A 21,289-nucleotide genomic window follows, 5' to 3' on the forward strand; every position below is an offset into this window, starting at 1 on the left:
TGCGACATGCCTGAGATAGTGTCACTACCCACCACCACCAACCCATGCGGACAGGCACGTCATGGGAAAAGAAGGAATAAGTCAGGGTGCCCCGGCCAGTGTTGGCCTGCCTCTGTTACCCCTGTCCCCCAGCCCCTTTTCTGTGCTTTTCTACATTTTTAAAAGAAGTAGTCTGTTTGCTCTGCGGGGGGGGGGGGGGGGTAGGGGATAGTCCACTGTCCCCTAAAAGCAAAGGAGAGAGGAATTAACAGCCCTCGGTCCCGAGGCTTGATCCGGCCAGCACCTGCGGGCTGCGGCGGTCCCCACCTTACCTGCGGAGGGGGAAATCTTTTCAGATTGAAGAGTCACCCATCTCCTGCCACCAGGGCCAGAGCTGTCAGAAAATGTGCCCTGCGCGGGGGCAGCGATTTGGGGGTTAGAGACAATGGAGTTCCCAGGAAGCGGAGAGAACTTGTTGATTTTTAATTTGCATTTTTTCCCCTATGCTTTGGTCAGGATAGGAAGGCGGCCTCGGCTTGGGTGCACCAGTGGACATGCCCAGGGGGTATGCGATATGCCGGACCGTCGCGCTCCGACCCCCTGCGGGGCGCACCGCGGCCACATCCTCCCCGAGCCCCTAAACCGCACGGAGCCTCCGACTCCTCCTCCGGGCCCGCAGCCCGGCAGGGAGCAGCGGCCGCGGGGGCGCCCCAGCCGATCCGCAGTCACGCGTGTGCGGGGCGCGTGCGCGCGGGGTGCGGGGCGGGCTCTGCGCCCGGGGGCAGGGCTCCGCGGGGGGGCGGCGGCGGGCGGCGGGCGGCGGGCGGCGAGGGGCGGGGCGCCGCAGTGCCGTAGTAGCGGGCGGCCGGGGCGCGCCGCTCTGGAGCCGCGGCTACGCGGGCAGGCGCAGGACCCCGGCGCTGCCCGTCCCGGCGGGGTCCCCCGAGCTCCGCGGCGCCCGCTCGGGCTGCCCCGCTCCTGGAGAGGGCTGCCCCGGCGGGAGGGCGCGCAGACCACAGCCTCGTGCCCCTCTGTGTCTCGGTTCCTCTTTCCTCCCCAAGTAAGGGAATAAGCCCCGAGGAAGGAGCGCCCCGGGGAACCGCGCAACCAAGTGTCGCCTGGCGAGGTAAGGGCCGGCGGGCGGCGGAGGGGGCGCGGGCTGGCGGCGCGGGCGGCCGCGACTTGCAGCCGGAGGGCACGGCGGGGGCCGGTCGCGCGGCCCGGGAGGGGACCCGCGGGCGAGGCCGCTGCGCCCACCCTGCTGGGGCCACCTGCCGCGAAGCCGCGGGGGACGGGATGCCCCGCTGGCAGGCTGAGGGCGCGGGAGCCGCACGGGGGCGGGGGCATCGGCTCCCTCTTCGACTGGGAAGCTCTTCCACACCCCAGAGGTGTGCGGGCGGGAGGCAGGCGGGTTCGCGGCGCTTGGCGCCAGCCACTGGCCCGTTCCCCTTCTGGACGTACCTGGCTTCCTTGGTGGCCGGCTCGCGCGCCAGGGTGCCCAGGGGCGGCGAAGAGCGGGGACGCTTCCCCTAACATCTGGCCGCCGAAGCCTCTGACCGTCCCGCGGGTTCCAGGACTTCGGGACAGTCCGCAGAGCCGCTGGGCTGGGGGCGCTCCAAGGGACGCCGGAGCGAACAGGACACCTTGACAGACCCCAGCGAGGGAGGGCGACGAGGGCCGGGAGAGTATACAAAGCCACCTGTTCAGTGACCCGACACACAGCCTGTGCGTGTGCGCGCGTGTGTGCCTGCGCCTTGCAGGGCGCGCAGCGAGTATCACCTGTGGGGCGTCCCCCAACTCCACCAGTCCACCTGCCCCTGCACATGCTGACGTTTTCTTCCTCCGGTGGGTGGACTGGGATTTTCGGAGGGGGGCCGCGGAGTTCCGGAAAGCCCTACAGGTGACTGATGCGCCGCCCCCACCCTCGCCATCACTGCAGTGGAAAGCCGGGGACGCGAGCGAGGAGGCGGCTCCAGATGTGAGCGATCCAGCTGCGGAGCTCTGAGTGCCCCCCGCCCACCCCCACCCCCACCCCCGCGCCCCGGGCCGAGGGGCTGCGGCAGCGCGCGGTGGTCCCGGGGCTGCGCCGCAGTGGCGCGGGAGAGCGGAGAACCCGCCGCCCAGGCCCGCTCCTCTGGCTTCATTAGCATACGATGACCTCGCTGTCCCGGGAGGGCCCGGCGGCACCGTTTGTCATTCTTTGATTTCGGGGTCTGGGGGGGGGTACCCGCTTTGGGTCTGGAGGTGTGGACCGGGGCGCGGCGGGGGGCTACTCACTGATGAGGGCAGTGGTCAGGACACAGGGCTGGGAACTGGCCCTCAGCTTGGGGGGGGGGGGGGTCGGGGAGGATGAACCCATGATTTCGGTGCTTTGCGTAAAATACAGCCCCGAGAACCACTTGCTGGAGCACAGGGCACCCTCATTGACAGTGAAGGACGTTAGCTCGCGAGGGTAGTTGTCATCACAGTTTGGTCACGTACACACGCACACACCCTTACCTTATGATTCTCTGATTCCAGCCATGTGTCCTAATTAACGTGGGAAGGGACTTTGTCGTGTTAAGAAGGGCTGTATTGGCCAGAGATTCTGTTCTGAATATAAATTATACTCATTAAATAAAGCAGGTGCAACTAAGCCAACATCCCTGTCTCACCCCTGGTCCAAGTCTTCTCTTTAACAGTCACCCTTACTGTTTCTGGGTAGCCCTGTAGGCATTATCGCAGGTATTCTTCTTGGAGGGGTCTGGGCATGGGGTGCAAATAGATGAGTCTTTTTCATCTTACAATTTTAGTTCAGTGTTTGATTCAGATCAATCAAGACATGGGAAGAAAATGATAAATATCAGAGCATCTTGGGATCGAGACTTGCAGAGATAGGAGAAACTACCAAGGACACCAGTTGGGACTCCCCCTACAGCTTTCCACAGAGCGCTTTCAACAAGTGGCACCCGGAGGTCCCAGCTGTGCACACTGAAGCAGTAGCGCTTCCTTTTCCTGCTGTTCCCTGGGGGAAGAGGCTGCCCCCAGCTCCTGCTTTGGAAGGGAAGGGAGAAGAGAGGAGTACAGGTTTGTTGTGGTAAAATTCTTTTTTTTAAAAAAAAATCTTATTGTATTACATCATTGCATATACCTTTTTAGTGTGAAAGTAATTGGTGTTGAATGGCAAATATTTGGGAAGTTGGAAAGTGTACAGAGAATCAAACTACCCACGATTCCATCACCCAGTTTCCATACTGTTACTATAGTGGCATATTTCTTTTCTATCTATTTTTTATGCCTTGAAATCATATAATCTATAGGAAGCCTACATTGATTATCTACCAAATATACATTTTAGATGATAAATATTTTATATTCATTGTGTCATTTAATCCTCAGAAAACTCTCTGAGACAGGTATTATAATCAACCCCACAGAATTCAGGTGACTTGCCAATGCCACAGAGCTGGTAAGTGGCAGACCCAGGATTTAAACCCACGCTGTCTGAGTCCTGAGTGGTTGCCTAGCCTCTGTAACTATTGCTTCTCTGCCCCCCACACACGTCCCCTCAATTAGTGTTGTAGCGGAAGTCCTTCATGAACATCATTTTCATGGCTGTATAATAATAACTATTAATAATATACTATTAGTCATTTAGCAGCTACAAATAACTCTGTACAACATCCCTGTTGCATACATTTCCAAATACTTTCTTTGGATCGATTCCCAGAAGCAGAACCACTGGGCCAAAGGGCATGAATGTTCCAAGACTCCGAGGTATAGGACAAGCTGATTTTTGAAAAGGCTCCACCAGTTTACACTTCCATCCATCAGAGGCATCTCTCTCACAGTCAAAGCAGATGACCTCTAGAGACTGGAATAGACCAGGGCCTCGTGTGACCAAACCACACCACCCGAGCATATTCCTGGCCTCCTGGGAGAAGGAATCACACATATCATCATCCAGCTTTATACACACACCCGTGATTATGGAAACCATACAGTATAAAGTAAAGTTGGACCTGCTTTATATAGTGAGCAACTCTCAGTTGCAGAATTCTCTGGCTAGATGTCACATACTAGCTTTGGGCAAATCAAACATTGTGTAAAATACACGAATGTGCAGAGGATCCCACTTCAGCGTATAAGTAATTAGAACAATCCTTAGTCCTGTTAATGTGCATCACTGTCATAGCTGGATGGATTCAGCCTCCAACCAATCCATAACAGCGTCTTCACGTACTGGCCGTATCACAGAGCCGTTTGTTTATACCAAGTAAAAGGATTCCACAACAAAACCATAGTGGGAGTTGACGTCACCTTATCTGTAACAGAATTCATCTGCCTCCCCATGCCCTACCAAATCAGTTATGGTTAGCGACTACTAATAAAGTGATAAAAAAAAAATAAGGTTATATACATCATCCCCCCCAAAATGCCCTCAGGTGAAGAAGATGTGGCTGCAGAAGAGAAATGAAATTAGACAATTCAAAAAGACAAAAAAGGAAATGTTCAAAAGCAACAAATTGGCCCTAGCTATGAGTTTTCCCTAAGCCCATGTTTGCCCCATAGCCACCTCTGCCACCAGCACTGGGTCTCATAGTCCTGGAATAGAATCTTTGTTGTAAATTGAATAAGTATTAATTGAGTCCCTTCTGTGAAATCTATTTATTCAAGACTCTGCTCAGATCTTAAATCATCCTTCTGGAAAGCCCTTCCTGACTGCTCATCTGGGTTAGAGACCTTGCTCTGCTTCACCTACAGCACCTGTGCACACACTTACCTCACTATGGTGAGATCACTTCTCTGCATATCCCCTACTAAACTGTGAGCTCATTGAAGGTACAGTTCTCTCCGTACCCACAGTACCTGAGATAGAACTTATGCACCATAGACAAATGTGGTGGAGGAACAAATAAGAGAATTTTCCAGGTCCTGTACATAAGTACTTTATGTGCATTTCTCTTTCCATGCCTCTTTATTTACTCAGACTAGGCAGTCTCAGAAATGTACCAGGAAACTATCTAGAACTGTGCTATTTCCACATGGGACTATTTCCATTTTCATCTAATTCATTAAAATGAAATAAAACTTAAAATTCCATTCTCTAGTCATGTCAGTAACATTTGTAGTACTTAAATGCCACACACAGCTTCTGGCTACCTCATTAGAAAATGCACACATAGAACATTTCCATCGAGGCAGAAAGTTGATACCCACAATGCTGGTTTGGATTGTGAGCTTGGCGGAGGCAGGCAATGTGAATCTACCATATTCTCTGCAACCAGCACAGTACCTGGCCTGGAGGAGGATGGGAGCAGGGAAAAAGAAAGGTGAGGGATGCTGGAAGTACACGGAGCAATAATATTAGGTACGCTATTGATTGGCACCTACTTTGTGCTCTGCATTGTGCTATATTTTGTACGTGCATTGTCTCACTTGATCTTCACATCACGATGAGCCTGGCATTCACCCTGTTGTACAGACAGGAAAACTGAGTCTCGGGAAGGCTACATTAAGTGCTCATGAAGCTAGTAGGAGAGGCCGAGTTTTAACTCAGAGTCCTGTGTCTTCAGAGTCTGTTCTCTTAGGCCTTTTTCTTTACCGCCTCACTACATGTTGTATGTAGTTATTATAGATGTGAACTGCCATCAGCTTGACTTCCCGGGGAGCCAAAGAAAGGGTATTTTTGAAGGCTTCCCAAGGGAAATAATTGTTATAATTTGCGAATGTTAATGGCATTTCAAGAGTGCAAATTTTTCCTGGGAGCCCAAGAGGCCTTGTCTCTGGATGAGTGACAAGGGAGAAAGGAACCTGCCCATAGTGTGGTCGGACCAGAGGGCCAAAACTGAGGAGAGCAGACCAGCCAGCCACCACCACCCATGCTTCTCTTCAGGGAGGCCTGTCACCAGCTCTGAGGGAAATACTGGCTTGGCTAGGACCTCACAGTGGATTCATGGCACACCCCGGCTCCTGCCTCGCTAGCTAGGACCCTTTCCACTGCTCCACCCTCCCTCATAGGTTGTTGGCTTCAGTGTCTTCAGTATGATTATCCTTCTCGCTCCAGTTTTCCCTGTCTTTGTTCTTAAAGAATACAACACAAAATTTCAAGGGAGGCTTAATTAGTACCAGATAGAGATTATTACCTCCTTCATTTTACCTTCGTATTTCTGTTAAAACTCTGTAAGGCTGAATTGGGAATCTGTACCAGGCATACCTGTTGAGCTTCATACCAACTGAAAAAGAAAAACAAAAAAAAAACAACAACAAAAAAATTCTCTTAAATCTACTCTTGAAGTGTATCAGCTGCCCCACACCCCCATGCTTGTACAGATGCTGCCTGAGACCTGAAGATAGAGCCCCTGCATTTATTACTCATTTTATCTTGTTCAATTTGTCTTTTTTGCCAACTTGCCCAGATATTTCTAGCTTTGATTCTGTTATCCAATGTATTTACTGTCCCTTCCAGCTGGCTTCCTGTCATCCCCAAATCTGATGAGCATGACCTCTTCAACTCAGTCATCAATAAAAATGACGAGCATTACAGGATTCTGAGGCATGCCACGATTTGCTCCCTAAAGATAGATGTTAATTCGATAAGTAAACAGTACTCTTTCAGAAAACTTATTCAACTTTTTATACTATTACCCAGCCCATATTTCTTCATCTTTTTCAAAAGGTTATCAGATGAATGTTATCTAAAGTTTTGATAAAGTCCAGATACTCTTTATCACTGGTATTTCCCTGATTTGCCTGCCAATAATGTTGTCAAGTTATTTTGTTAGTGTGACATAAGCAACTTTCAGTTAACCCTTGTTGGTTCTTAGAGTTCACAGCTTCAGTCCTGAAATCTCATTCCACATCCTATTCCATCCTCCAGTTCCCTGGAATTAACATCTGTCCCTCAAGTTAAGAAATGTTCATATATTATTTTTCCCATTAAAAAAAAAAATAGAACTGTCTTTGCCCTGGAGGTGATGATGTTGGTGGTAGTGATGGTGGTAGGAATGATAGTGGTTTGCAGTGGTGATGGTGGTGGTAGTAGTGGCTAACTTAATCTGTTCAGAATCATAGACTAAGGAGGGTGATCCAGTGATATCAGTTGCATGATACCACTTTTAACACCCTAGGATATTATTCAGTTAGGCCAAAAAGACTTGGATTGGTTTGAGGTAGATCTAAGAGTCTCTAGCATTATAGAAAATGAAATCAAGGGAAGAACCTGGAAAGTACCTGATCCCAGACATCTTTAAGAAAGTGGGGAATACTCCTCCATCTAAAGATGAAGTGTTCTGCATGGGTTAGGAACTGAGGTCTACCACTTTTACCCAGGGCATAACTCCTTTACTTCATTTTCATTTCTAAAGAAACATGGCCTTTATTTTTTTTATATATAGAAATGTCCACTTTCCTCTTGGAATTAACCTCTGAAGTCATTGATGCCTCAGTGAAAATTAAAGATTCTTTCCTGGCATTGTGATTTAAAAGTAGGGATGTCTGGGTGGCTCAGTGGTTGAGCCTTTGGCTTGGTTGTGATCCCAGGGTCCTGGGATCGAGTCCCGCATTGGGCTCCCCACAGGGAGCCTGCTTCTCCCTCTGCCTATGTCTCTGCCTCTTTCTGTGTGTCTCTCATGAATAAATAAATAAAATCTTTTTAAATATGAAAGGAGAAAGTAAGAGAGCTTAACGGCTCTCATTTTCCAAGTGGGAAATGGAGCTAAGAGGTCTTCAAGGCGGGACGGGGGCACAGACAGAAAAGGTTCATGTAAGAAAAGATTTTTTTTAGATAATAAAAATCAGGGTAATAATAACTGTCCTTTGCATGTAAACCACACTTAGAAGATAACAACGTGCTCATATTCATGAGCTCGCCTGATTCCGATCACAAGTGTGGGAGAGTCAGCACTGGCATCCCCAGCCTTATTTCAGTAGTGTGATTTCACCATAGAAGAGGCCACGGGGGTCTAGAAGAGTCTGCTATGGCAAGGAAAGGGATGACAGGTAAAATTCAGTGGCACACAGCTACCAACACTCCCCAGACCCACCTGCCCACTCGCCATTTGGACCCACCACACTTTTCTGGGTCATCTGCATGGAGAGTTCTCTCCTCCCTTAAGGCACAAACAGTGTTTCATCCAAACAGAAACCAAGTTTTCACTTCCCTGGTGGCTGATCTGATGTGAAAGTTCCAAGTAGCCAGAGGTCAGCAAGGCCACTTTGACCCTTAGATGCTGAAATGCTTGAAATGTTTGGCCCAAATGCTTTCATTCCCTGCTGTATTTCTCCACTTCTCTGCTCTGGGACAGTGGCCGACAGCACTTTACCAACTGCCTCAGTGCCCCTGCCTTTCATTTAAAGTAGAGCTAGACAAAGCTGTTTCAGTCTCTGAGAGGGCCAGAGGATTCCTTCCAGAATCCTTGAGGTCCATGCAAAGTGGGGCGGGTGTTCTAATCCAGTTTCCCACCCTTCTCAACCCAAAGTCTCATCAACAAGTATGTCCATGATCCCCAGAATCCAATCCCGGGATACCCACTGGTGGAAGTTGGTCCCCTCCTTTTTCTCATGCATGGATGTCCAGCAGCCTTCAGCTGATCACAAACTTGTCTTGCTCAGCCATTAGGAAGCTGGTAGTTATATGTTCCTATAGTGGGATACATTCCCTCTTTGCCCCAAAGTTTCCACTGTTCCTAATCTGTAAATTATGCAAATCATGGTAAATGCATTCCTGAGGAGATTCACCCAATCATTTGACTAACATTAAATCAGCAAATACATACTGAACATCCTCTCTGTGCTAGGCATAGGAGTAGTTTCTGGGGATAGGACCCACTGGGTTTCCAGGAGCTAGGTGGAGCAGAGCCAGAAACAGGTATCAGGTAGCATTATCTTTAGATGAGATTTGGAGGAGGGTTACCTCCCTAGCCTAGGTATTAGATCAAGGAGGTCAGGCATTACTTACTCCCTGGAGTAAACGAACTTCAGCTGAAATTTGAAAGATGGGTAGAAGTGAAGAAGTGAATGTGGATAATACATTCTGAGTGTGGGTAATAGAGGAAACAGTGTCAGCAAAGGCTCAGAGGCAGTTCTTATCTACAGTTCAGTGTTGCTGGAGCAAAAACTGATTTGAGAAGTAATGGGAGATGAGCCTGGAAACGTGGGCGGGATGGTCTTGTCTGTCAAATAAAAGCCTGTGGATCTTTTCTTGTAGACAGTGGAGGGCCACTGGGAAATTTTAAGTGGGAACTGACATGGCCAGATTTTAACATTAGAGAAATTCTTCCAGCTGAGTGTTGGGGGGGGGGAAAGACAGGAAGCACGAGCCTCCCAATGGGCTTCCATGAGAATTTACATAATATGAGGACTGAATAAGGTGGTATAGATGGAGGGACAGAATCAGGAAAGAACTTGTAATAAAGTGAATGTGAGTGTAGTGAGGGAGGCGGATGAACCAACGGTAGCTGCCAGGCTTCCTCCTCGTGTACCTGGAAGGGTACTGGTTCCCAAGGAGCAAGAGTAGGGTTAAATAATGAGTCAGTTCAGGGCATGTTACATTTGAAGTGTCAGAGATCCAGATGGAGATATGGTTGACAGCTGAGCTCTGTGGCTGGAAACCCAGATTAGGGAATCATCACTCTTAAGTGGTAGGTGAAACCACAAGAGCTGATGAGATCATGGGAGCTGATTTTCATTTATCTTGATATATGTATTGCTGGTATCTGAAAGATCCATGTCAAGGATATCCATGCCTCTTTAATGAGGGAAGGAAATTTCTCACAGCATTGAGAGTCTGGGCTTGATAGGCAAGCTGTGCCAGTAGCCTTTCGCTGACTTAGTTAGACCTTCCGTGTCAGTTTTGCCAGGTGAATGGTCAAGCATGGATTTTTCTTTTTTCCTGAAACACTTATCTTCCTCTTCCACATTTGAGCTTCATAAATTTGTAATCAAGGTCCTTTTTTCTAGATCAGTGGTTCTCAACTCTGGTTGAACATTAAATCTCCTGGAGAGCACCGCAGAACTATCAATTCTGGGTTCCACTCCTGGAGATGCTAATTTAATTGGTCTGGGGTCAGGGCCTGGGGCTGAGAATTCTTTTAAGGATCCTCAAATGACACTTGTGTTCAACAGAGTTACAAACCATTGTTAAACAAGAAGTTCTCTCAGCGATTCCTCTATAGGGTTTCTAATTCCTTAGCTTCTCTGGTAAATCTCCTATGAGTGCATTACGTTTTCTCTAAAAACCCATGTTAGCATGTCAGAACGTACAGTGGACATCGAACTTACAGTGGACACTGCACTCCAGTCATGATCTTGTCTGCACATCATCCCTGTCTTTGCATCCAATAGTTATTTCTCCCTCATGCCTTGTCAAATATCCTGTCTCTGAGTTGCATAACTAATACACCTGTCAAAAAGACTTAAGAATTACCTGCTATGACTTCTGAGTGAACCTTGATTAGTTCCAGGGAATCATTGCTTTCTCTTCCAAGTGTTCACAAGGCAGCATTCAACCTAACAGTTCTTAAATTTTTATTTTTGCCTGGAGACTTTCTCGTTAGAGATTCTGATTCAGAGACGTGCAATGATAGCCCAGAATCAGCATTTTTCACCAACGCTCAAAGTGATTCTGGTGCGTGTATACTACCTTTAAGAAATACTGCCTTAAAATGGGAAATGAAGAATACACATTTAACTCATACCTACTCCTCTAATTTTTTATTGAAATGATTGGATTAATATGTAAATATTTGAGTATAGGGGGATCCCTGGGTGGCTCAGCGGTTTAGCGCCTGCCTTCGGCCCCTGGTGTGATCCTGGGGTCCTGGGATTGAGTTCCACATTGGGCTCCCTGCATGGAGCCTGCTTCTCACTCTGCCTGTGTCTCTGCCTCTCCCTCTCTCTATCTCTCATGAATAAATAAACATAATCTTTAAAAAAATATTTGAGTATATTATAGTACTGATGGCCAGAAAAGGATACCAATGTAATCCACATGTCAGAAATTTTGACAACAGTCCATGATAAAGAGTATACGTGAGTGAAACAAAGGAAAGCTCAACTAACCCATAAGTCACCAGAGTGGAATGGAAAGTTGGCCTGCAGATGAAAAGGAAGGAACTCCCAGAAGAATTTCACTAGGAACTCTAAGGGTAAAGTGTCAGGGGCTACAAAACAAACAAACAAACAAACAAACAAAACGGGAGAAAATTATTTGCAAATCCTATGTCTGAAAGTGGGTTGATATTCAGAATATATACAGAACTTCCCAAACTCAACAATAACAAAAACAATCCAATTTAAAAATGGGCAAAAAAAAATAAAAATAAAAATAAAAATGGGCAAAAGATTTGAAAAACATTTCTCCAAAGAATATGTACAAATGGCCAATAAGTACACGAAAAGATGCCCAACATCACTAATCATTAGGGAAATGCAAATCAAAACCACAATGAGATATACTGGCTTCATATCCATTAAGATAGCTATTGTCAAAAAAAAATGTTGTCAAGGATGTAAGAAATTGGAAACCTCTTGCACTATTGTTAAGAATGTAAAATGGTACAACCACTATGGAAACAATATGGTGATTCCTCAAAAAACTAAAGATAGTAATACCACATGAGCCATCAGTTCCACTTCTGGATATATACCCAAAAGAATTGAAAGCAAGGACACAAAGTGATATTCATACACCTAAATTTATAACAGCATTATTCACAACGGCCAAAAGTTAGAAGTAACCGAGTATCTATCAATGAACAAAGGGATAAATAAAATATTATATAGACCTACAATTGAATGTTATTCAACCTTAAAAAGGAATGAAATTCTGATACATGCTACAACATGGTTGAACTTTGATGACATTATGCTAAATTAAATAAACCAGTCACGAAAAGACAAATACTATGGTTCCTAATACTCCTAGGAAGTATTTAGTATATCAAACTCAGAGACTGAAGGTAGATTGGAAAGGGAGAATTAGATCTTATCATTTAATAATACAGAGTTTTAGTTTTGTAAGATGAAAAACATTTTGTGAATGGATGGTGGTGGTAGTTGTACAAAAGTGTAAAGGTACTTAATGCCACTCAACTGTATCTTTAAAAATGGTTAAATGACAAATTTTATGTCATGTACATTTTACCACCACAAACATAAATTGTATATTATGTGTATTTTACCACCACTTAAAAATGCATATGTATAATATTATAATATGTATCTCAATATATTTTATATATTATATGTGTTACATATATACATAAATACTGTGTGTGTTGGGGAAGGCAGGGGACTATAGCTGTGCTAGGCATGTTGGTGATGGGAAATACCACCTCAGCAATTCAATCATGTTAGTGCTTCCTCAGACACAGATTGGGCAGCACACATATTGATGGGCCACTCGTAATCAACACATGGTCAAAGCTCATGGAAACAGTAGTTAACAGTTCAGAAGAAGGGAGATATCTAAGAACATTAATTTCTCTATAAAATAGACATTCTTAAACAAAAGAAGAAAACTTTTTTTTAAAAAAAAAGTTCCAAGTTCTATTTACAGAGATTCAAAAGAATGTAACAGGAACTATCAAAAGAAACCAATCTGAGATTTAAAAACTTTCCCTCCTTTAAAATGAAAAATATTTTGCAGAATTAAAATTGTGTAATGGAAGCATGAACATTAGAACAATGCAGAACACTGCAGAATTCTCATGGTTCTGATAGAAAACACATAAAAGCAAACCAAAAGGGGCTTCTGGGTGGCTCAGTTAAACAGCTGACTCTTGGTTTTGGCTCAAGGGCATGGGCTGGACCAGAGCCATGCTCAGCAAGGAGTCTGCTTCTCTCCCTCTCTCTCTCTGTCCCTCCCCCACTCACATGCACTCTCTCTCTAAGTAAATAAACAATCTTTAAAAAAAAAAAAGAAACTAATGAGAGAAAAGAGTGGAACCTATAATTCAACACATTAAATATTAAAACACAGAATTTTTTAGAAGAGGAGTTATAAAAAGTATAGGGAAATATGTTATGATTTCAATTCAAAATATTCGTTGTGGGGGCACGTGGGTGGCTCAATGATTAAGTGTCTGCCTTTGGCTCAGGTCATGATCCCAGGGTCCTGGGATCAGTCCTGCATCAGGCTACCCACAGGAAGCCTGCTTCTCCCTCTGCCTATATCTCTGCCTCTTTCTGTGTGTCTCTCATGAATGAATAAATAAAATCTTAAAGATATATTCTGGTGGAAGTTGCTAATTTATAAGATTTAGAAGAATCTATTGGTATGCAATTAGGAAAAAAAATAGTATTTTTAATAAGCATGTGTCAGACATTTTGTCGCACTAAATGTCAGAAGGAAGTTGTGGCTATACAGTTTTGAGGCAATAAGATTGTGACCCAGAACTGTATTCAGTAGTACGTGAGGAGAAAAAAAGATATTGTCAGACAAAAGAAGTACACAGAAAGTAGACCCCACCAAAATCTTTTAGTGGAAAAAGTACTTATTCAAAATATTCTGATCAAATAAATAAATAAATAAATTTAAAAAAAAACAAAATATTCTGATCAACAGGGAAATTAATGTATATTAAAATTGGGGGGGGCAGCCCGGGTGGCTCAGCAGTTTAGCGCCACCTTCAGCCCAGGGCATGATCCTGGAGACCCAGGATCGAGTCCCACGTCAGGTTCCCTGCATGGAGCCTGCTTCTCCCTCTGCCTGTGTCTCTGCCTCTCTCTTTCTCTCTCTCTCTCTCTCTCTCTGTCTCTCATGAATAAATAAATAAAATCTTTAAAAAAAAATTGGGGGATGGAGATGATGTGATATAAAAGATAGGTGAACAATGAAATCAGAGCAGATTTAATGTTTAAACTTTATTAATCTGGTTATGAAACAATGCGAGTGTCAAAAATAATTATTAATTGAAAATATAAAAAACTAAATGATAATAACTTGGGCCTTAAAACTCAGATTACTCCAGAAAACAAAATGCTTCAAGTACTAAAGATCTCATTTTGTGTGAGATATTGAATACTAAATATATTTTTAAATAGGAGAGAGAGTAGATTAATATAAGACTGGAAATGCCATGTTTAACTTCAAAATTAGGAAAGATTTGGAGTGATATAGCCAAAATTAACTAATAAGGAAAATAGCAAGGGAACATAAAAAAAGAAAGTATAAAATAAGACGATAGAAGTGAGGTCAAACATGTTATCACATTAAGTGTGAATGGCTTAATTGTTTCTATTAAAAGACAAAGAGACATGGATCAGGCAAAAACTCATTCTAAATATATGGCTGTTTAAAACAAAGTGGAGCAGAAAGGAGAGAAAACAGGAAATAGTATAAATATATCAGGAAAATGCAAACCAAAGAAAGAAAGAGCAAAATTAATATTAGACAAAGTAGAATGGTGCTTTATTGCTAACAGATATAATCCAGTAGAAGGCATACCATCCATGAATATTTTTATTTGAAATAATATAAATATTAAAATATATAAAATAAAATTGGCAAAACAATCACAGTAGGAAACAACATATTTCTATCAATCTTCAATATACTGAATGACAAAAACAAATGAGTATGTAAAGAATTTTAAGGATATAAGGAATTTGATGCAATGGATATATACTGGATATCACATTCAAGAATGAAAGAGCATATATATCCATTAAAACATTTATGAAATATTGAGAAATTCTGATCATTCCGTAAAGTCTTGTGGTACATTCCAAAAAGTAGAAATTGTTCTGGCACCAAGAGGAAAATAAAATTCAAGTACAATTACTCTAGGATAATATAATCTAGAAACTTGATGTAGCCTAGGACTCCTGCACATCCACCTGCCACTGTTAATTCAGCATTCAGTGAGAACAAGACTCAAGACCTGTTATTTGAGCAGCCCTGGTGGCTCAGCAATTTAGCACTGCCTTCAGCCCAGGGCCTGATCCTGGAGACCCAGGATCGAGTCCCACGTCGGGCTCCCTGCATGGAGCCTGCTTCTCCCTCTGCCTGTGTCTCTCCCTCTCTCACTCTGTGTATCTCATGAATAAATAAATAAAATCTTAAAAAAAAAAAAGACCTGTTATTTGACAAGTATCAAATCTGTAGAATGCTTCCTTCTCTAAGAATGAGTAAAGACTAAAACAGATAGGAACTAAGGAAAACACAAGATGAGGGAGCAGAGAATAGCATACAGAATGAAAATAAATGAGCTTCTCCAGCTGGACCTAACAGTATATTTTAGGAGACTGGAATGCTCTTAAGAGGGCAGGAAACCATGGCCTTCACAAATCAGAAGAGAATGAGAGCAGGCAGAGATGAAAATGAAATATGTTATGCAAAGATGCAAATGAGATGTGGCAGGATTGCAAGGAAACTAAAACACAACAGAATTAAAATCTATTGGGTGCAACTAATGAGCAGAGTTTGTTTTATAGAAAATCAAGTACGTGGTGAAAGCAATGTTATAAAAGACAGGATTAGTAATGAAGCCAACTTAAAAAGATATGTCTAAATCATTGTTGTGGATCCAGTTTTTAAATTATATGCAGGGGGCACCTGGCTGGCTCAGTTGGTAGAGCACGTGACTCTTGATCTCAGGGTCATGAGTTTAAGCCCCAACATTGGTTGGGGAGCCTACTTAAAATTTTAAAAAATGTTTTAATTTAAAAAAAAATTGTATGCAAAAGTAAAATATATTCAAAGTGAAGATATGCATTGTTATAAAAACTTATGAAAAAGCAAGTTGGGATTTAAAGCCCCAGATTACATTTTTAAAAGCCTGAAAAAACTGGTGTTTGTCTGGAGAATATGGGAAAGGATGGGACAGCAAAAATAAAATGTTCTGAATTCCTTGGTTCAATTATGAGCAAGTCATTCTGTTCTTGACATTTAATTTTAGAAAATAATAGTTATAGAATTTTTTTCCCACTAATCCATCTTCCAAACCCAGGGGTCTAAGAAAACATATTTCATATGAAACAAAACAGAAAATAAAGGAGATGGCGAGGAAGCATTAAAAAAAAATTGAAAGGACCGTGAAACTGATGAGCTCAAATACCTCAGTTGCAACAGCTCACATTAATGAATTAAGTGACACGTTTTTTAATAAAGGTCTTCATCTTATATCAGAAAGTAAAATTCAACCATATGTTGTTTATCATATTCATCCTTGAAACAAAATGATGTGCAAAGATTAAAGTGCAGAGAAAAGGGGTGCCTGGGTGGCTTAGGCTGTTGGTCTGCCTTCAGTTCAGGTTATGATTCCTGAGTCCTGGGATCAAGCCTCACATTGGGCTTCCTGTTCCGTGGGTAGTCTGCTTCTCCCTACCCCTCTGCTCCTCCCCCAGCTCATGCTTGCACGCTCTCTTTCTCTACTAAATGAATAAATAAATAATCCTTAAAAAAATAAAACACTGAGACCAAGTATAGCAGGCTGATGCAGCAAACACTAAAGCAGAAGTCATGACGTTGATATAAGACAAAATGCAGCTTAAGACAAGTATCATTGAACAAGGCAAAGCTAATGTTGCACCCAAAACACAGTAGTGGTGAAAGATTTTAAAATGCCACTCTGGGGCTTTCATATACCAAGTAAACAAACAAGAAATAATATAATACAGGAATTATATATTATAATAAAGATTGACTATTATGCAGTCAATCCAATTATAGAGAATGCATAATATCCAAATTATAGAGAATGAATTTTGTTTTGATTTTTCAGGGTTCAGAGAACATTTACAAATATTAATGATTAGGTTACAAATAAAACCTTAGGAAGTTCCTCAAAGCAGAAATACTAAAGGTCACAGTCTCTGAATATTAGAAATGAGTAATAAGAAATAAACAACAATATGGGGGACGAGTCATAAGTTACAGTTCATTTATATAATAAATATGTATAAAATGTACTATGTAGCCATGGAAAACAATATTATATGTAAGAGAATGTTTAATAACACCAAATGATAGTCACCATATGCTGTTACATAGAAGTCAAAAAGAGATAAAAAGGAGTTCAAAACCAAAAAAAGAGAAAAATACATGCATCTATTCATGGAAAATTCTAGAATGAATTTACAACAACATGTTAATTGTGGCTGTAGTTGGTAGTGACATCATATATGATTTTATTTTAAAAATCATTTTAAAATGTGATTTGGATTCTTTGTTAAGATTAGTATGCTCACACTGTTTAGTAGAATCTATATGCTTTCATTTTTTTTGCTAATGAAAATAAGATAAGCTTATATCTAGACCTTTGGCTTTTTGTTGCTGCTGCTGCTGCTCTCCAAAATTCCTCAAATATCAATAAAAGTGGTTCAATAACCAGTGGAAGTTCTCTTGGTCAAACTTGTTTCCAAGCGATAGACCAAACTGTTCTTTGCTTTTCTTACTCTGAAACTAACCAGCCCACTTGCCAAACTTTTTAGAGCAAATATAGTTATTGTTTTCTACTTGTATTTTCAGATCATTCTGAGCTATTTTTCATGATGTAATTCATATAGGCTCATGCCATCTTCCTCTGTATTCGTGTGCCCTTGCCTTTATTTGTAAATATCCTTTTTAGATATGAAACATGCATTAGTCTTGAAGCTCCCCACCCTTTTTATGAATCTTTCCTTTTTCCTCTGGTATCTGCCTAACTCTAGAGTCCTTGGCTATTTTTTACAACCAGATTTCTCCTTGACGATCGTGACCTCTGAGTTGGAGTGAATTCTTTCTCTCAAGATGTCTCTTATGTCTGCTTCACTTAGCAAGGTAGTTTCTGGAGGAAGAAGGTCAAAGGTAAATAATACCAATTACCACACCTGTTGAACATGGAGAATGACATTTCCATTGAAAAATGAGGAAGGGACGCCTGGGAGGCTCAGCAGTTGAGCGTCTGCCTTCGACTCAGGGTGTAATCCTGGAGCTCCAGGATCGAGTCCCACAGAGGGCTCCTGCAGAGATCCTGCTTCTCCCTCAGGCTATATGTCTCTGCCTCTCTCTCTGTATATGTCTCTCGTGAATGAATGAATGAGTGAATGAATAAATATTAAAAAAAAAAAGAAGAAGTGAAGAAAATCTGTTAGAATAAGGTCCAGAGCAGAACATAAAGACTCCTAACTCTGGGAAACGGATTGGGGGTGGTGGAAGGGGAGGAGGGCGGGTGTTGGAGGGGAATGGGTGACGGGCACTGAGGCGGACACTTGACGGGATGAGCACTGGGTGTTTTTCTGTATGTTGGTAAATTGAACACCAATAAAAATTAATTAAAAAAAAAAAAAGAATAAGGTCCAGAGGACTTTATTAGATTAAGTTTGTTTATTCCATATCAACAAGGGAAAAAAAAAACACTAGTCGGATTCTCTACTTTTAGCCAAATGAGGCCTTCTGGACACATTCAGCCAGTACAAACTCCCTTGTACTTTTTCTGTTCCAGCTTTCCTTGTGCCAGACCAGTAGTGGCTAGGAAGGCACCCCTCCATTTCCTTCTTGTGGCCAAAGTGGCCTGTAGAAAATCCTCACAATGATATATAGTACATGTTCCCCATCCTTTTCTGCTCAGTCACGAATATTCTAGGTGCTCTATCTTCAGAGACCCGAATCCCCATTATAAGCCAATTTTGGATCCAAAGCCACATGGCCATATAGGCATGTGAGTCCATACATAAAGTTTCTATTACTCTTTGTAGCCACATATACATGCATTGTATATGTGTGTGTGATGTGTCACCAGGCACCTGCTCTCTTGTCTTTGTTTTACCGGTAGTACTAAAATTCAGAAATATTCATGGCAGTTTCCCAGCACTTTGATCCTCTTCCCCATCAGCCTCTGGGGAAATACATACCCCCCATGCTCAAGAGGTACAAGCCTCTCATTACTATACCTGAATTTCCCCTTTCGGGATATGGTGAATTGTGGCTCAGAAAGCAATAGCTATTGTGAACACTGTTTGCTTCTTTTTTGTCCCAGAATCCCAACTGAAAGAGTCGGTGACAACACCATCCCTATACCCAAGTTTTTCATGGTCTTGCCCTAAACTAGTGGGAGATCATGGCCTTGAAAGCCTAGAAGAGGAATTGAATACCAGCTGATAGTCAATAAAAGACAAGTATTGATTCCTTAGAAAGAAAGTAAGTGAGACTGGTGGGTTTTGTAGGGTAAAGTCCTCATGCATAGAGAGGACTAAAATGGAGGGAGGCAATTCTAGAGATCGGAGGCAGAAGCTGGAGCCAATGACTGAGAAATTGGGGGTACTATCTGGCACAAGAAAGGGACATTGCTGAGAGATAATATAAAACAATTGCTAGACTGTTTCTGACTTGGTATTGAGATTGGGGGGAGGAAGAAGGAGGTCGAAGGTAAATAATACTGATTTTCAAGCCCACTGAATGTGGAAAATGACATTTCCATTGAAAAAGTGAGGAAAATCTGTGTTATTTCATTTTGGAGGTGGAGGTAGGAGGAAGATAAGTTTGAGAGTAGATCTATTTATATATTTAAAAGTCACACCTAGGAAATGGTTGGAGGACTGAATAAATGCATGTGATTTCACCAGCAGCAGGATGTCTTTCTGACCAAACTAAGCTCAGTATGTTATTTCACGCTCTGTTCAAAACAATGTCAGTCAATCAAATCAAATTATTTTTTTTCTTTCTTCTTCTTCTTTAGTGGGAGCTGATTTCTGCGGCTATTTTTGTCTAGTTGAAAGTGATTCACCCAGGGAGGCCTTGCCAATTGAATGATAATTTATTAAATACATTCAGCCAAAGGACTAACTCTGTTCTCTTTCCAAACCCCCCAGTGTCCTAATCTAGCTCATGTATCCAGCCACTCTTAACCACTGCAAGCAGAAGTTGCCACAAAGTTCCCGTATAATAGTTTTCTGCTTTATTCATTGTTTCTGGGGTGATGGTAAAAATTACCCTGTTTCATCTTTTAAAACTGCTGGCTCTGAAACAGTCTTTCCCTTCCATCCTTAAATTCATACCTTCTCTCATATTAAACGCCTTTCTCCATTATATGAGGGCCCTCATCAAGGTATCAGGGAATGTTGGCACAGTTACCTGCATTCAACAAAGAAGGAAAGGCAGTTGTCCTTTATTGAGCCCTATGTGCCAGACACTATGGTAGGAAATCTGCATTCATGATATTTAATCCTACTCTGTAAGGTGATACCACTATTCCCATTTTCCACCTGGGAAAACTTGGGCTCAGAGAGATTAAGTAAGAATAACTGATGTGCTCAACACCACAGATCTAGGAAATGTCACAGGTGAGATGCAAACTTGGGTTTGTTGGACTCCAGAGTGATACTCTTTTCTGTTTTGACAGATGTAGATTTCCATACATAGGATTACTGTTAGTATGTTGTTCTCCTCATCAGAAACCAGTAGTGTGAAGAAGCAGTGGAGGAGAAGCCCTTTACAGCACAGAGGCCCCAGGGCCCTGGCCGTTTGAATCTCACCCACTTACCAACCTGTCCAAACCCATGAATGAATAGGAGTTTGGAAGATTTGGGGGAAATGAAAGGGCATACTCCTAATTAGTTTGAACTGAGGAATCCATTAACTGTAATTTTTATTGAAATTCAAAATATAAGACATAATCTCAGCATAGGGGTGCCTGGGTGGCTCAGTTGGTTAAGCATTAATTCTTGATCTCAGCTCAGATCTTGATCTCATGGTCATGATTTGAGCCTTGGGTTGGGCTCCATGCTGGGTGTGGAGCCTACTTAAAAAAAATAATCTCAGTAGTATGAAGAAACTCCTAAATTAGACTGGGTTTAGGAGTCTTGAGGTTTTGATGTCATCTGTTCCTCTCCCCAAGGTAAGGATGTTGGGAACACTTAGTGAGTCTTTCCTTCCATCCTTTCTTCTCAGTCAACCACATGAACATCCTCGTGCACTAAGCTCTTCTATCTCTGAACTCCACAGCTTTGAACTCACGCAGCTAAGCTTTTATGGTGACTTTGTGGCATCCCCCTTGGACTGTCAGTTCGCTTAGGACGAGATCATTTCTTGTTCCTATTCATCCATGAAACCTTCAAAGCTCCTAGCAGAGTATTTTACTAAGGGATGGATGAATGTACAAGTTTAATTGCCTTTTGAACATCATTATTTTAACTAAAGGTTATAGAGAAGATAAATAGAATAGGATTTCAAGTTGCAAAGCAATCACTATGATATACAGAATAACAGTTCTGGTATAGGAGAACTTCAGGGGTAGTATACATTTATGCATAGTTTACAAACACTGAAATTCACACATATGCATAGAATACTAGTAAAGTACAAAAAAAATGTGGTGTACCTTGTTCATACTATAAATGCCCACACATA

General features: G+C 42.8%; 1 protein-coding gene across 6 annotated transcripts in view; it reads left to right on the forward strand.

Annotated features, from left to right (window-relative positions):
- The first annotated feature begins 851 nt into the window (after positions 1–851).
- The window catches only part of DGKG (diacylglycerol kinase gamma), a 198,401-nt gene continuing 177,963 nt past the window's right edge, over positions 852–21,289 (forward strand). For 3 of the 6 annotated variants that reach the window (XM_026007323.2, XM_072752508.1, XM_026007324.2), the window contains exon 1: positions 857–1,105. The gene's annotated coding sequence lies outside the window, so the exon portion shown is untranslated. Of the gene's footprint in view, positions 1,106–2,771; positions 3,046–21,289 lie in introns of all 6 variants that reach the window. The other 3 variants (XM_072752509.1, XM_072752506.1, XM_072752511.1) reach the window with 3 other exon arrangements.

This window comes from Vulpes vulpes, chromosome 3 (assembly GCF_048418805.1).
Source record: "Vulpes vulpes isolate BD-2025 chromosome 3, VulVul3, whole genome shotgun sequence".
NCBI lineage: Eukaryota > Metazoa > Chordata > Mammalia > Carnivora > Canidae > Vulpes > Vulpes vulpes.